Source organism: Chlamydotis macqueenii, chromosome 1, assembly GCF_036417535.1.
Source record: "Chlamydotis macqueenii isolate bChlMac1 chromosome 1, bChlMac1.mat, whole genome shotgun sequence".
Taxonomy (NCBI): domain Eukaryota; kingdom Metazoa; phylum Chordata; class Aves; order Otidiformes; family Otididae; genus Chlamydotis; species Chlamydotis macqueenii.
In genome coordinates this window covers 57,839,152-57,855,814 of record NC_141556.1, presented here as the reverse complement: position 1 = coordinate 57,855,814, position 16,663 = coordinate 57,839,152, and the positions used below count along the sequence as shown (strand labels likewise).

General features: G+C 45.2%; 1 protein-coding gene and 1 long non-coding RNA gene across 7 annotated transcripts in view; one reads left to right on the top strand and one right to left on the bottom strand.

The window, feature by feature from the left end:
- RBFOX2 (RNA binding fox-1 homolog 2) overlaps positions 1-16,663 on the bottom strand; it is a 168,682-nt gene that overhangs the window by 84,182 nt on the left and 67,837 nt on the right. The gene's annotated exons all lie outside the window — the stretch shown is intronic.
- Positions 3,468-5,122, top strand: LOC147602119 (uncharacterized). Its single transcript, XR_015259225.1, has 2 exons — positions 3,468-3,698; positions 4,672-5,122. It is a non-coding gene; the product is annotated as an uncharacterized LOC147602119 (long non-coding RNA).

Sequence of the window (16,663 nt, the reverse complement as noted above, 5' to 3'; positions counted from 1 at the left end):
GACCCACATCACTTTTCAGTTTCCCAATTTCACCACTCACTGCAAACTGACCCCTGGCTCCCTCCCTCCCTTCCCCTTTCTCCACTGATTCAGTAGAAGGCCGGCAGCAGCGTGCATCCCAGCGTGGTTCGTTCCTCCGCCGTGAAAGCCCGAGACCAAGACACCAGCAAGCCCTTACGTCCCACCAGAGCACAGAGGCAGAGAGCCACGCGCCAGCCGCCTCGTGTGACCAAACAGTAAAGCATGGTGTGGGGTCTGCTGGGAAGGAGCCAGCCTCCATGGCTGCAGCCCGCAGGGCTCTGAGTCAGAGTCCACGTTTTCCCAAGTTATCCTGTCTGTTAACTTGCATCTTACGATACTACAGGGTTACAGGCAATATTACAAAACCAGGGAAAGTATTGGATGTTTTTTTCCCCTCCCCTATTACAAACCTGAGATTCTGGAGCACAATTCTGGGTCAAGTGTAAATTCCATTTCAAAGCAGCAAAAAACACAGTGACCTCCTTAAACCTTTGCCACGACAAAGCACCAGGTTTCAGCAAGGCGCATCTCATTCACTAGACCTCTGCAAATCGCTCAGGATAATCTCCTTATTCTCTCCACTTAAATCTACTTCTTGTACTCACTCAGTCTCCTCTGTGCCACGGGGTGGCAACTTCTAGTCCCAGATCTAGGGCTGTAGCACAGACCATCAGGACAGAGAAACAACATGCTACCACCATCCCACCGCCGTTAACCAGGATAGTATTATTTCTAATCTGTTTTGGTCTTCACCTTAGGAACATCTAGAAATATTTGCCCTCAAAAACAATCCTCCAAGGAAAAAGAGGTGGCCAACCGCACACTGATCCCTCAACTTGCACTGCCTCCCACCACCCAGCCGGTACAACTGCTTTGCTCCTTTGCCAGCAGAGTGGGAATTCCCTTCAGTGTGATCTACTGCTGGTCTCCCTCTTTTATCTCCATTGTAGGCCAGAAAGCATCTCCTCCCCCGTGCTTGGAATATATCCACATTTGCCCCCGTTTAGCAAAAGAAAATCTCCAATTTCCAACGGATGCGCTCAGGCAACAAGAAACACAGGTCTGCAGGAGCTCTGATTGCCGCAAAAACACCTGAAATGAACATCTGAACATCTGAGTTTCAAAAGCCGAGACTACCGTAGAAAACATGATCAGACTTGATAACACTTGAGGTCTTTGTTGTCTTCGGCTCTACTGAAGCCCACAAAGCAACACCTGATAATGAACAAGACTGATAAAATTAATTGGTGAATTTGTGCAACTCACCTTTCCCCACTGAAGGCTGGCACTTCAGTTGATGGTCAAGTGAAGTAAGTTTGGTGGGCAAATCACAGAAGCACGGCCCAATTTACCGTCATCGTTTGCCACCCTCTACTGAGGAAAACCAAAGACTCAAACTGCAGAACGTGCTGCTAAAAACAAGAGAAGCACGAGCGAAGCTGAAGGCTGGAAGCCTGAAGAACATACAGCTCAGAGCCATGAGATCATCCCTTCCTACTTACTGCATTTATTCAGAAAGCAACCTATTCAGAACAGCTCTAGATGCCAATACTTAAGAGTTCTCATGATTTCTTGTGCATCACAGTTACGTATGTATTGAAACTTCGTTACGATGCTGCACTCTGAAGTAACTATGGGCAAATTTAACTAGTCAGCCTCTGAAGTGCCAGGGCACGGCTTATCACCCTTACCACGCCAGGCAAAGCCCATTGCTCCCACATGAGCACACTTGTGCCACTTGTCCATTCTCTTCTGTGTTCACCCAGATATATGTGATGACTTCTGGTTAGCTCCTATCATTCAAACCCTAATGGAAAAATAAGGAGAAGGATGTTTAAGCAGCAGGCCACTGGACACAGCCACTGAAATCACACTGGTGAGAGCACAGATGAACTACTACTTTGGCTAAGTGGTCTACATGTACGCTTTCAAATGCTTGGGTTAGTTAACACTTGTAAGACTCATGGAAATGGAGAGAGAAGAGAAGAGAAAGCCACGAGTACTCCGCTTTCTGAGAGTTTCAGGATTTGTTTTCATTTTTCTTTTGCTATGCCTGTAATTCCCTTTTGCTGGTAGGGTGAAAAGCAAGCACAGCCTTCGATTTTAACATCCCATTACCTGCATTTCTGTGCTGGCTCAAGTTTAGATGGAGCAAACCTGCCAGCTGGATGAAGGCCAGAGGGAGGAAAAAAAAGTTTCAAGTGCAAAGAACCAATTTATCAGGAACAAATCTTAACAACCAAAAGACACACTTCTGCTGGTGGATTCTATTCATGTGCGTAATAAAAACCCTGGTACAAGGTAACCTAACAAAATACTCTTTAGTGGCTATCTGACATATCTTGGGGTAGATAATCTTCAACCGCCAGTCTACATTTCACGTTTTCTGGATAAATTTGGTGCCTGTGAGGACAAGGAATGCTGACATTGAATAGCCAAGGACTGTGCAGAGAACATCATCTTTCACTTGGCTCCGAAAGTATTTGAGCCTGACCCACGGCCTCTGGCTTCTCCAAGACTCCACACGCCAGGCCAGCAAATCTCACATGTGCTCCAAATATAGCCCCCTCCCCCAGCAGAGGCTGCAATACAGGCTTCGCCCTGCCCCGAGCGCTGCTCTCAAACCCACCCATTCCTATCACCCTCCACATTCTTGCTGGACCTCCAAAAGCGAAAAGATGAGAAACGAGACTTTGTTAGAGGTTTTGTGGGTGGTTTCAGAGGAGGGAGGAGGAAAATAGGCGAGGAGCCACTCCTCATGGCTCGCCATCCCTGCGGGACCAACTGCAGTCACACGTACAAGTCACATGCGCCCAGACAATGCAGTAAGGCGCACAACAACAGACTAGTTCGCAGAGCACGGCACTGCTGTCAGCTCAACCCCTCTACAAAAAAAAAAAAAAAAAAAAAAAAAAAAATTAAGCAAAAAGCCAAAAATGCAAACCAAAACACACAAGCCTCAAACACCACAGTCCTTGGAGTTTAAAGTGTCAAACAGTACCACTTGCGTGCAGGAGCCTCAAAGCCTTCTGCAGAGCCTCCGGGCTGCCAAGGCCTGGGACGCACCAAGCCAAGGAGCCCAGCATGGAAGCAGTGTCCTTCTACAAAACCAGCATATAAGCTCCACCTTTGCCCAAAGAACATATAGAGCCAAACACCAAGACTCTAAGTCGCCACTGTCCTTTTGCTTACCTGGACGACTGGGTATTGGTAATCCATACAATACACACCATACATAGCCAAAGATCCTCCAGCTAAAGGCCAAATGGACACAGGACTGGAAGCTTCAAATCGGAGTCTCCGTCTTTCAGCCTTGTGGGAAGGACTCTGGCAGCCCTGCGCAGTGCTTGGCTCAGGCCTCTGGGGCCACTCAGGTTGACACTAGCTCAGCTGAAAATAAAAAGGAACTGCCTGGCTTGGCTCGGCTCAGCCCCTCTCTTCTGGGATCCAGCAAGGCAGCGCTCAACCATAGGCGGCAGAGGCTCCTAAAATTAGAAATCCCCTACTGAAAACAGCCCTGCAAGCCTCAACTGAGGAGTGTCCTGCAACTCCCAGGCAGCAAACAGAGCGACTGCTGGGAAGATGGGGACACGGGATCTTCGCAGCCACCACCGCTGGGGATAGGAGGAAGCAAACAGCATTTAGGATCTGAAAAGAGCATATGTTCTGGGCTCTAGGTGCGTCAGAGGGAACACTCCCAATCCAGGACAGGGAAAGACATATGGGACTGCTCCTCCCCCACCTCCCCCCCCCCCCCCCCCCCCCCCCATACCCTTCTTGCTGTCCTCGGCAGGGACAGGTGCTGGGATTAGCATAGTAAAACCCTTTGGTGTCGGGGAGGGAGGGAGAGGGGAGAAGCCACGCTGATACCTCTGGCTGAAGGGATCTCTTTCACCAGGGAGTATGCGCCCGTATCGTTTATCACCTCTCCCTCCCTCCCTCCGTCCCCGCTCAGGGACAGCTGCCGGAACCGGGGCTGGCGGAGTGGGGGGGAGCCAGGCCCAGGGATGGCCCCCACCACCCCGGCCTCGGGCCGGCGGCTTGCACCCCTCAGCTGTTCCAGTCAAACTGAAGGGTTGGGGGGGTGGGAGGATTAACTCTGCCACAGGGGACGGGGAGCAGTGGGGAGAAGGGGGCAAGGGCCGGTTGCTGTGCCCGTTTTAGGAAGCCAGTCCTCCCCGTTCCTAGGGAGGAATCTGCTCCCTGACCGACGGGGACAGATGGGGAGCTGCCCGCTGGCCCCGTTACCGGACACCCGAGAGGCCACTGCCGATTCTTAGAAGACACACCGTGGCCGAGGGGCACCGGGGGGATGGGGGGTGTGTGTCGACCTCCACATCAAATCGCCCAAGGTTTCACCCATCACCACGCCAAACCGCATCAGGTTGACGCCGGCCCAAACCCGGGCTCCCAAAGGGTTAACGGCCCAAATCCACCGATGATTCCCACCGTCCCCCAAAAGTGACAAAACCCCTCCCTCCCAGGTCTCAAAAATGAGGATGTTACAGTGATCGAACCCAAGATGGGCTGTCCAAATTCCTCCTCCTCCCATGTAAAAATACGTACAGTGGGGTCTGGTGTTTTTCTGGGTTTTTTGGGTTGGTTTTTTTTTTTTCTTTTCCTTTTCATTTCTGATCTTTTTTTCTGCAGTGCCACTGTGCACCTCCAAACAGCCACCACCTCAGCCCAGCTCCAGGCTGGCTGCCTTGCCATTCTTACTGACAACTTCCTCCCCCTCAGAAAGAGTTAAACTTCAGATTTTTTTTTTTTCCCCCGAAGAGGTTAAAGGAACGGATCATTATCTATCCCGATTTGCACGTGTGGCACTTTGTAATTGAAGTAAGGGGTGCCTAATCCGCAGCTCTCTGACCCACCCAGCCTGGCAGGACAGCTCTTGGCTGGTCCCCTGCTGAGATGCCTCGGAAAAGGACAGCTCGGAGCTGGGCAAAGGGTTACGGCAGCTGCCGCCCACTCTCATCATCTTTCCTAGGGCCACCGGGCCGCTTCTTCCTCACAAAAGGAAGAAAATTAGGGAGTATAAAGCACATTTTCTACTTCTGAAAAAAAATAAAAAATAAAAATAAAATTAAAACTTTCTATAGCCATTGTTTCTGTGTGAAGATTTGCACACAGAGAGAGAAATTAATTGTCCATAAATGGGAAAGCAGCTCTGCTTCTAGATCTCTTCACTAGGGAAAAAGGATGAGGCTCTCACAGTGAGCTTTCATCTTGCTCTGCCTTTGACCAGTTCGTTTTGCCCCAGCCCCAACCCAGCTTTCTGGAGCTCACATGCTGCCTCCTCACCTTCAGAGGGCTGTTGGGCCGCCTCTCAGCGCTCCCCCTGCAAGCCCCGCTTCGGGGCACTGCTTGTATCTGGTTTCCTCTGAACAGCCAAGACTTGCCCCCCCCCCCGCCCTTCTCCTTTCTGTAACTACACGTTCAATAGGTGCCTGCCCTTCATTCTTTTGCATAGCTCGTTAGCATGCACTCAGGCAATTTAGTATCTCCAATAACATCTTCTTATGAAAAGGCATTAATTTATAAAAACGCTAAGTCTTTTCCACAGCCTGTTTTTGCTATTCCATATTACTGCCCCAGGTTTTAAAACCAAACCCCTAACTAAGTTTAAAACCTTATATTTATTTCACAATCTGACTCTTGTCATTCCCAACTGGGCCTCAGGGGAATAAAACGTTTCCAAATCTTAGTGCAGACATCTTACTATCTATAAATAACCATCAAATGGGCAAAACAAACCAACAAGAGGGTGCAGGGTGCATCACCTAAGCTCCTCTGTTGTTTTAACCACAGATCCAGACAGAACTGCCATCCTTTAAAGTTTCTGATGCAGATTGAACTACTCTGCCTTAACCAGTGTTAAGATATTTGGGTGACACTTTGGTAACAAAGCATCGCTCCTCCTGTGTCGCACAGAGGATTAAATGACAAAAATTAGTTTTAAACTTGTATGTGCCAAAACGGATACAGCAGAGCTAAACAGACTTTACTGACTGGTAATAAACCACGGAATTTTCTGCAGGGCTGGCCATAATGGCTGGTTTACTACTTGCACATTGACTTGCAACCAATATTAGTCAAATGTAAGATGGCGCTGCACTCCGTAATTTTATTTCGAGATAAAGGCCTAGTTAGGCATTACCATATAGCCTGCTATGCACAGGCATTTCCAGTAACACAAGTTAGGTAACTGTTATAAAATCATAGTCTTGTTCCTGCAAATGCTGACATATATGAATAACTTTAAAATTACAGAAATATTAAGACTGGAAGAGATCTCCTGACACACAGAATTGCTACCATACAACATCTTCTAATATTTTCATAAAATTTATCAAGCTACATCGTAGAACTGGGGTTTTGCAGCTACGCTACTGTGGCCCAAAGGGCTGCTCTAGAGCACCGCTCCCCAGCAGCTAGGATCTGCGTTCGTCTCCAACTTAACGCTACTCCTGAGCAATTTCTGTTTGTTCTTTGTTCATGTGCCAGTACCATCCTCTGGCTTAACTGTATTTTCTCTCTCCCTTACAATTAACCTCCCTGCTGTATCTGCTCTCTACCCATCTAAACAAACAGCTGCTCCAGTCTTTTCTCACATGACAGGCCTGCTATTCCCCAGTGTCCAGAGCCCCTTTCTTGCATCTGATCTAGCCTGTGCTTTTTTGTTGTTGTTGTTTAAAAAGACATTACCCAGAGCAACATGGTTAGCTCCTAAACTATTTCACAATTCCAGCACTTAACTGCACCTTCTCCAGCCTCATCAGTCCTTTCCTCTGTAGCACCACATCAGATGCTGCAGGACCCATCTACAGTAAGACATGGCATCCTGTTAAGAAAAATGCCTATCAAGGTAAGAAAATTTGCCATCTGAAGACAGATCGGCTGATATGGCACAATCCTCTTCTGAGGGATTTGTGTTGCCTTTCATCTCATTTTTCATTTGTGCCCAAGCCTTTAATTACTATTTTTGTCTCAGATTTTGCATACAGCTGAGGTTGGACCAACAGGTTTATATTTACTCAGATCATCCCCCAGCTTCAACAGGGCTATTACACTTCCTGTTCTCCAAATATCTGATAGCACTCCTGATTTGACAGATTAAAACTTGTATCAGATCTGCAACTTCATGAACCAGTTCTTTCCTTGTCAGAATCAGGTATCACTGTTCCCGAGGCAAGCCCTCTCCCCAGCCCAGCCTGCATAGGGAGGGGGAGTCTTTGAAATGAGGGGCAATCTTTGAAATGTCCAGTGTGGTGGCTTCTACAGTAGGTTCATGCCCATTATCCACCCTGCCTTTGCTCCCATGATCAACTCTACCTGCAACAACAACAAAAGGTTTGTTCAATTTGTGATCACAACAAGAGTATCCTCATTAACTATGCTATCCTCAACACTAAGTGGCCCCACATCTCCCCTTCTTCTCTCTAATTGTATTTTGAGAAACTGTCACCCATTTTCTTGGTAACATTGGCAAAGTTGGCAGTTCTCACTTTGTGCCTACAGTTCCTGGGTTTAAAGGCACAGCAGTCTCTGCTGGTAAGTCCTTTTTCCACGCCTTATAAACTCTCTTTTTGCACCTAACAGCCTCTACAAGTGATTACGCCTCCAGTTAAGTTGAAGTTTCTTCTTACAAAGTTTATGCCCTCTACTTGTATCATCAAGAATTTGCATCGAAAGTACCTCTAACGACAAAAGCCAAACTCAAACCACACACCTCTGCATTCAAGTCTGAGTTTTCAATCCAGTTCACTGACTTCATTAAATATTTTGCTTCAAGTATGAAAGCTTGTATCACGATCACCCCATCCAAAGGTGGGGACACGGGGGCTTCTAAGCAGCTTGTTTTCCCGTAATAGTCATAGCACCAGTAATTTACTCACTGTTTGAACAACAAGTGATGATGCTGCAGTGGCAAAATTTTTTGACCCTATCAGCAGCATTTGTTCTCCAAGCTATGTCTGAGAAAATAAAGTTTCTCATACCAATATTTATTTCTCTAATGGTACTGGGAATAGTATCATTTCAGAGCCTCAAGTTTGTATCAGAATCCAATCCTATGAGGGATTACAGCAGACTCACAGTACTCCCTCTGGGACCTCCTTTACCGTTCTTCCCCACAGCAATTTTGACCAGAAACAGATCTTGCGTTATCAGTATTCTTCTTTACAGTCTACTGCATACAATACAGCCTATCACCTTTTGCATCTACCCTATCTGAACCACACATAATCTTGAATGCATGTTAAAACCAGGATTACTATTCTTGCAGATTGATATTATCCCAATAATATCCAGTTCCATGTTCTGCACCAGTAGCTCTGGTTCCTCTACTAGTTATTTCTAACGCCAGGAGCCTGAAAAAACCCTGATATGTTTGTGCATTTACTGATCACGCAGCTCACAGCTCCCTCAGCTAAGAGTATCACCCATCTAGTTACTGCTGAATTTTATTATTCTTTTTATAACATTGTATTTAATTGTTTTCCACCTCCTACCTACCCATAGCTTTGCCTAGAGATACTGTTTTACATGCTACTGTAGCAGCATTTACCTATTTTTCCTCTTTCTCTGTACTGCACATGGAGGTTACACTAGTTTTTCCCAACGTTTTCAAAACCCAGTATTTTGCTTCACATGCACTGCTCTCTTTGATGTCTGCAGATTAAGGAGCATTTTTGGAAAATGCAAGACCACAGCCCTGGGCTTTGCTTTGCCTGCTTTCTTCAGACTGCTTATAGCGAGCATGCTAAGTCACAATTACAAGTACGGCTACAAGCACATAAGCTAGACATAGTCTCCCTATGCTTGAAGTGCATCCATAGTAGTTTCAGACATTTTCCATGCACATTTAAAAAAAAAAAATTCTAAAAACTGTGGTACTGTGGGGGCACAGCCATACTATGGAGTCCGAGACACTTCCATGCTGCACAGTCACTACAACACATTGATCTTTACTAAGGAAATTACACCAACAGTTTCATTTTATAAACTGAATTTATAAAATCTTAGTATAATTCTCTGTTCTCCAGACAAATTAATCCAAGCCTTATCTAGTTACTCCCACTAAAGAGCTCTTACCTCCGCTGATTCTAACTCTTCATCGCTAGAAGCCTGGCTGATGCTCTTCCTCTCACCCACCAAAAATGGCATCTTTAACAATTAGCCAATCACTACATCTGCTAAACTGGGTCATCAGAGATCTGATGAGCAGCTTACAATATGTCTCTGCTTTTTAAAGAGTGATGTAAATGTAGGAAACGTGCCAGCAAGAGAGGATGCATTTTCTGGCTGGGTATGTACTGATTTCTATAGCAGCTAAATAGATCAAGCGGCTCAGCCAGCTCGTACCGGTGTTAGACAAACAGCACACAGTACCAAGATTACAGCTTTAGAGCTGCAAGATATTCTCATTTTGCACAAAAGCAAGTCCCATATCCTGAGCATGACAGTGGCTTTCGCTCAACTCCAGGTGAGAATTTATACTGGAAAGTCATTATTCCTTCATGTGGCTACATTTTCTAGGCTGTATTGCTTGTTTGGTTTGAATAATTTTAATATTTTTCAAAAAGCCACATGATTTTTTATCTTCCCAGTTTTAATATAACCAACGACTGCAAAAATTACATGTGGTCTAGTTGTTATTTTGACCCTGAAATCATCAGAGATTCAAGTCGGGTGGACATAAATGTAGGCAGAGCAGGCACAGGAAAGCTCAATATTCCGAAACGGCAAGCAGAAACAAAGATGATGACAAATACGTGACTGCATAAATTGTTTTTCCTCACATCTCGGAAACCTGGCAGTTTTACCTAGGTGTCCTGATCTCAAGAGCAAGAAGATCTGGTGGTGGGTCAGCTATGCAAGAGAGCAAATAACTCAGCACCAAGCCAGTGCGTTCTTTGCAAGTGAAACATGTTAAACATGCAAATGCTGAAGATCAGGAACGAGCACAAATGGAACCAGCAATTCTGGGGGATGTGGAGTAGCAGCAGAAGCAAATGAGAGCATCTTGGATTAGCGTAATAAGGCATCAGAGGAAAGAATTTGAATGCACTGGTAAAGGCATAGGAGCCCCTACTTGCCTGAACCCAGTCTGATTAGTTAGTGCTACTGATTCTTCCTGTTAATTAGGATTAATGTTCCTAAAACACATTAGCACCAATGAAATTACCAAAAATACACTTTGAATCCAAGAAAACTAAAATCCCTCTGGCAAGAGGCCTAAGAAGCCCAAAGCTAGAGAAAATAGCAAACACTGGGTTACGTGTAGCAGAGAAGATAGCCCCATCACACCCACTGCTCCTGCCAATACCTCAGGCAGATAATGAAACCTCAGCCATCACACATTCCAGTTTTCATGAATAAAATTAACGATTTCAAGAAAATTTATGAGAGAAAAATACCAAAGACAATATTTAATAAAATGGAAGCTTTGAAATAACTCCTGGTCATGTCCTTTCCCCTCAAAGTGCTGGAGATCTCCCTTTTCAATCTTCTTCCGCGACACATTCTCCACTTGCAAGGCAATTTACTCACAAGTGATGGAGTTCGTTTGCATCTGCCTCTACCACTCCAACATTCCTCAACCAAGCTCTGTAGTCCTGAAACTGATCTAAAGTGGCTCAACAGCTAGGTGCTGCTCATGCTCTAAACCATGGACATAAGATACCTGCATCCTGTTACTGCCCTCAGCTCTCCACTGCATCATCTACGCGTAGTTATTAAATATTAATGGTTTGTCTAGACTGGAAAACTAGCACAGTTTTAAAACACAATTACAAATACACAGCATAACAGGACAAGTCAGAATTAAAAATAATTATTTCTTAAGTGCCACCTATTTTCAAAGCTTCAACAAACTGTGCTTTAGGGAAGGACATGGAAAATGAAGGCAGAGCAAGGATACCATGTCGGTCTGCTAAAGCAGCATATTATAATGCAAGACCTTTGTTTGCTGGACAATTGGCTTTTTTTTTTTTTTTATTATTTTGTTGAGCTTTCTTACAGCCATCCAGTAGAATAGTAGCATTACCAAACTCCAGAAACCTACAGGACTTGTGAAATCACAAGCCTGGGTCTTCCTCAAACAGAAACCAAGCTCTCTGAGCACCCGATCTATGTAGTCATGGCTGTCAAGAGAGACAAAGCTCTTGGTGAAACTGCAGGAGAGTAAAGACTCTTGATCCTGAAGTTAGATCTGTGTAGGCAGAGTCTTCCTGAAGTTGGAAGTACCAATCCTGCCCACACAACTTCAGCTGCTGGAGGATAAGGACCCAGAGTCAATTCAGGCAAAACGCAGATTGCTCAAAGTCGGTCTCTGAAATTATTACAAAGGAAAAAAATGTAAGGCAGCGATGAAAACTCATGTGAAGTTTGAAAAATCCTCTGTCAAAAGACTGTGCTCCCAGAACCAAGGTTTTATGCACAACGCTAGCTAACAAGCTGGCTCCCAGGAAGGCAGCTGTAACAGAACAATAATTCACAAAAATATATTAGTTATAAAGTTGCAAAATAAAGCTGGCAGCAGTCTGGATATACTACCAGCATATAGAAGACACGACTTCAAGCTTTCAATTTCTGCCTCAACCCATCGCTTTACACGCATTACAAAACAGGTTTTAATTATACTATCTTGAGAAAACTCCAGCACACCTGAGTGTAACACACGACAAGTCCAAAAGGAGCTTCTAAAACCACACAGGCTCCATCGCCTTAGTTATTACCAGAGGCACAGTATGAAGGGGGAACAGAAAGCATACACAGACTTCCCAGAAAAAAAAAAAAAAAAAAAAAAAAAAGAATAAAAAAAAAAAAAAGCTGTGTGTTGGGCCTGGGCCTCCTTTCAAGGAGAACTCTAAGTGCTTGGCACTGCTTCAGGAATAAAATAAGTGTACTTCTGGGCTAAGCCATTTGGCAAAGAAGGTGATCGTAGCACAGCTTTCTTTTGGGACCACTTGTATATGCACTGATCTTGGTAATGCTAGATGTCCATCAAAATGCGTTTTGCCTGTTACATGAAAAACAAGAAGGTGTCCAGATGCACAATTTCAACATCAAAGAAAAGAAGGAATTTTCTCTTGGTAGTTAGACATTACATGACAGCCACACTGCCTTTCCATATTCCTTTGGGGGTGGTGGAGATAGGGGAAACAAAAATAATAGAGTGGAGGCAGTTTTCCTTCGCTACAGAGGCTGCTAGATCTATCAGCTAGCTCCAGAACCTCAGTCAGAGGAAAGCTTTGCCCATTTTGTCTCTCATACTCCCACTTGGTTTTTCATTTTACAAGCAGCAGCAGCTCAATTAGCTGATCCTTAAGGGGACAATGGTGAGATCCTAAAAAGAAAGACTTGACTCCTCTACGAAATACAGCAGCTTAAGCCTGAGCATTTCTCTAGATCTATGCTAAGCCTACAAAAATTAAGGTTAATTCCTTAATTAAAGAACTGTCTTCCTAAGAATAAATATTATTACAAGTCACCAGATGGTAGTATCATAGGCACTCTCACCAAGTATTTTTAATTGAATGAATCATGAACTAGGGCTGGATCGCACAGGCTATTTCTCCCGTAGCGTAAGTATAGTTACGCCGTTATCTCAGCCCCACCAGTGAGTCGCCGCGTGGCAGCCGCGGGGCCGTTGGTGACGCCACGCGCACTCCCAGTCCCTTGCAAACACTCATGGGATAAACCGCTTTCGCCGAGGGTTTGAACTGACACGTTTTACCTCGCCTTTGCCCAAGGTGAAGGGAGCACATAACCAACATTTCAGTACGTGGCCGTGTCTCACTCATCTAACCGAGTGCTTGTTCCCTAACAGAGACAGCTTTGGTACGGATTTTCCTCCCCACCTCGCCTCCCGGCTTATCAAATTGCTTCCACGTGATAAACGAAAATAGAAAAAGCTACTTGTTCCAAGTCAAAGAGTGTCCACACAATAAATTACGCTAGTATTGACACACATTTGTCCCTACCTTAGAGCGGTATGGCTTCCCAGCTACAGAAAGCAGAATTCTTCTGCTTCTACAAAAGCAGAATTTGGGGGAAAGGTTTTCTTGGGCAACTTTTTGTTCTTCTGACACGGGAGCAAAGGCATTCCCTGCCCAACTTAGTTCAACCAGAACAGCAGAGCAGCTGCCCACACACTGTAACTGTGCAAGCAAGAGACAAAACATGTCAAAAATATTAAATTAAACTGTTAATTGAATGGAAGTAAGAAAAATATACAGGCAGCACAGTCTACATGAGACAGCTGGGTCTGAGACTGCATTACTGACAGGAACTGAAGAATTGGAGAACATGCAGGCAGGACCTTTAGCTGCCACAACAGCATGTCACTGAATAAATCTCAGGAAATAATTTGGAAACAGTTCCAGCATGGAGGTATACAGAATATGACACCTTCAGCGTAAATCTGCAAAGACAGTTTCCATGATAGAAGAATTATATCTGTCCATTAATTTTTGTAGGCCTCAGTTCAAAATCTTGCTCGACTAAGCTTCAGACAATGAATCCTGCTTTTTCCCCATTCCCATTTGAAATAGAAAAATCCCAAACTTAGGAAGCTCAAAAGAGATTTAAGAGCAAAATACCAGAAGTGCTGTAGCTAAAATTTTGGTACATTTGCTGAGTGCACAGAAAGGATCCAGAAATAGCACACCAAGCTGAGGTTTGGCAAGAACGATGCAGTTTACCCTGAAAGAGGAAAGTCAGACACACTAAATGAATGGTGACAGGAGCAAGTCATGCTTTAATGTAGGGAGTAACCACAGAGACTACTCTTGTTGGGGCAGAGGCGCTAGTTATTGCTGTGTCCCTCCTCCGGCAGCTTTTGCAGAGAAGTAGAAGGTTATGGTGGAGAACAGAAGAGGTATGTTGAAGCTACGCCAGCTCTCAGTAGTAGTCTTTACATTGCTTTGTGCCTCAGACTAAGATTTAAAAAAAGCCAGCAAACACCTAAATTTTATTTGGTTGAGTTTTTTTAAAACCTGTTATATTTCTGAGAAAACAGGAGTGATCAGAATTTTTGAAATCTTTTTCCATTCACAAAGTGCCCAGACATGGGCACAGAGGTCTGCTATGGGCACGTAAGCTAACCATTTCCCACACTTCTCCCCAAGAGCCTGACACAGCTCAGCCCAAAAGCCTTTCCTGCGGGCTAGCTTCAACTCCCAGCAAGTTCTAAAACAAGCCACAGCAGCCGAAATCCCTGGACAACAACCACCAAGGGCTTTTTCCAGTTGCACCATCTGCACAGTTGAGATACCTGCTCTTTTCATCAGCTTTGTGTGACCTCAACAAAAAAAAAATTCACACATGTTCATTCTCCCCAATTTGCCACTATCTGCATTCTCTGTCCCAAAATCAGGAAGCCATAAAGATGGTTTCCTGGCTTCCATGAAAACCCTCATCTCTGTTTTCTGTCACTATCAAGAAATCTGCACCAAAGACTTGGCTCATGTTCTCTGCACACCTCTCCAGTTACTCTGCAGTGGGGCTACTCTCACTTCAACTGCAACCCCTCCGCACCATCGGTTTGGATATCAGCAGCACTTGAACTTCAGCCTCTATGGCTTTACAGGTCTCTTAGCATGAATTTAAAAAGAACCACTTATCTCAGGCTAGAGACTCATGCATAGGCCAGAGTTAAAGTAGGGCAATACTTAAGACGCATCTAAAGCTTGCATTGTAATGAAGCAAAAGCTGCAACTTCAAGCTCTGAAGGGGCACAGCAGGCCTATCTCCTGCAACTGCTCTGAATTAGATAGCTTCTGAGAAACTTGTATGAATCTTAAAAATCTGATATGGCTCAATAGCCTGCGACTGAACTGCTTTAGCAGGCAGGTCAAGCTGCAGCATCCTCTTTCACATACATTACCAGCTCCTCAGTACAGTCCTGGGAATGAGAGCCTTTTCTGCAGCAGAGAAACGTGGTAGATGTGCAAACCCTGCAGGAAACAAACTTCAGAATGGCAAATTGCCAAAGGCATCTCTGGGCAAAATGAAGAAAAACAGTCACTGCCACCCAACTGCCCCAGATTGTCTGCAACAGACAGAAAAATACGTAACCGCCATCAAGATGAAAACAAAGAAAATGACAGCCGCATAAAAAAAACCCACCAAGCTTTCTGTTGCTAACCTACCTTCTTTGCAATTATGGGACAGATGTAATAACAGCCCCTAGAAATCCAGTTGTCACATTTTGATAGTTCACTGATTGCCCACAGAGATCTAATTACTTCGGCCAGTCCACATGCCTAAAACCTCACGTGGGCACAGCCATTCCTCAGCCTCACCCCGCCAGAGGTCTGGAGAGTGGAAACAAGAGCAATGCTAGGATGATTAGATGTTTTTTGGAGCCACCAAGGTCAAAGTACAGGGACAAGAAAAAGGGAAACAGCTGCTTTAGAGCTAGAAACAACAGAATGCTTAAGAACCTAGAAAAATAATTAAATGAACTAATGAGCCATAGTTGGCAAAGGAACCACAGGTCAAGGAAGATACAATTCCTCAGTGGAGGGAGAGGTGAAGAAGGGGAGAAGCTCTCCCACGTCGGGGCAGAGAGGAACCAAGTTAGCAGCTCCATAGTGGAGCTGTGACAAGGCGGGTAGAGACAAAGGGACCTATCGAGATGAGGCGATTTATTCTGGAGTTTCAGGGCTGGAATCAGCAGCAGAGCATGAAGAAAAGCAAATGTCTGTGGTGGATCTGAACAGGAGACAGGGGCAGGATGGCAATGCCACAGGACATATTTTGTTATTGGGTTTGTTTGTTTTAAAAGGAAGTTAATAGAAAAACACCAGCAGCTTAAAATGCCCCAGGCATACAGCCTGCCACTCCTCCTAGGTTATGACAAAAACTCCCGCCCCGTAATGAGAAGGGCTTCTTGGGATTCAGCAGCCCTCCGACTCTTCACCCTGAACTGAGGGGTGGAGGGGGTTCCCATATCAGCCACTCGGCAGCACGGAGCTCCCCATGCTGGCACCGGCTGCCTGCCCAATTCAGACCTGTAATCTCCCTCGACTTTGATTTAATGCAGCAATTACTGGTAATGTGGTTTGAAGGAGATAAATGCCCAGTACAGGGCTGGCTGGCACTGACGCTCATTCTGCTCATGATGCGAGAACAGTTTTAATTAAAATCCCCTTTATGATAAAGGAGCTGCTTGACTGGATGTTTCTGTGCAGCCCTGATACGGAGCCTCCTCCAAAGCGGATTAGAAATCAAAGTTTCCCCCTTCTCGCTACTGGCAACACACAAAAATAGGGAACACAGTCACCATGTCACCCCTCTGCAATTTCCTTAACCCTAGAACTGCTGGGAAAATGCTTACGTTTGCTTAAAAGCAATTGCCACCTCTTGTCAAAGCTCTAAGTGTTTTCCAAGAGCTAGGCACCAGAGCTGCTTTAATTAGAATAAACGCATCCAGAGAGCTCATCCTCCCTGATCCGAAATCAGTTTCCCGTCTATCTGGTTCAAAAGGGAATCAGCTTGGCTACTTCTACGTCAGACCCATCCCTACAGCCTGCATTCTGGCAAGGAGGGAAGTCAGACCGCAGTGCTCTGGCAAGATGGTAGGAAGTCAGGATCCGGCTGAAAGGCTGGAAAAGCAGAAGCTTCTGCTGGC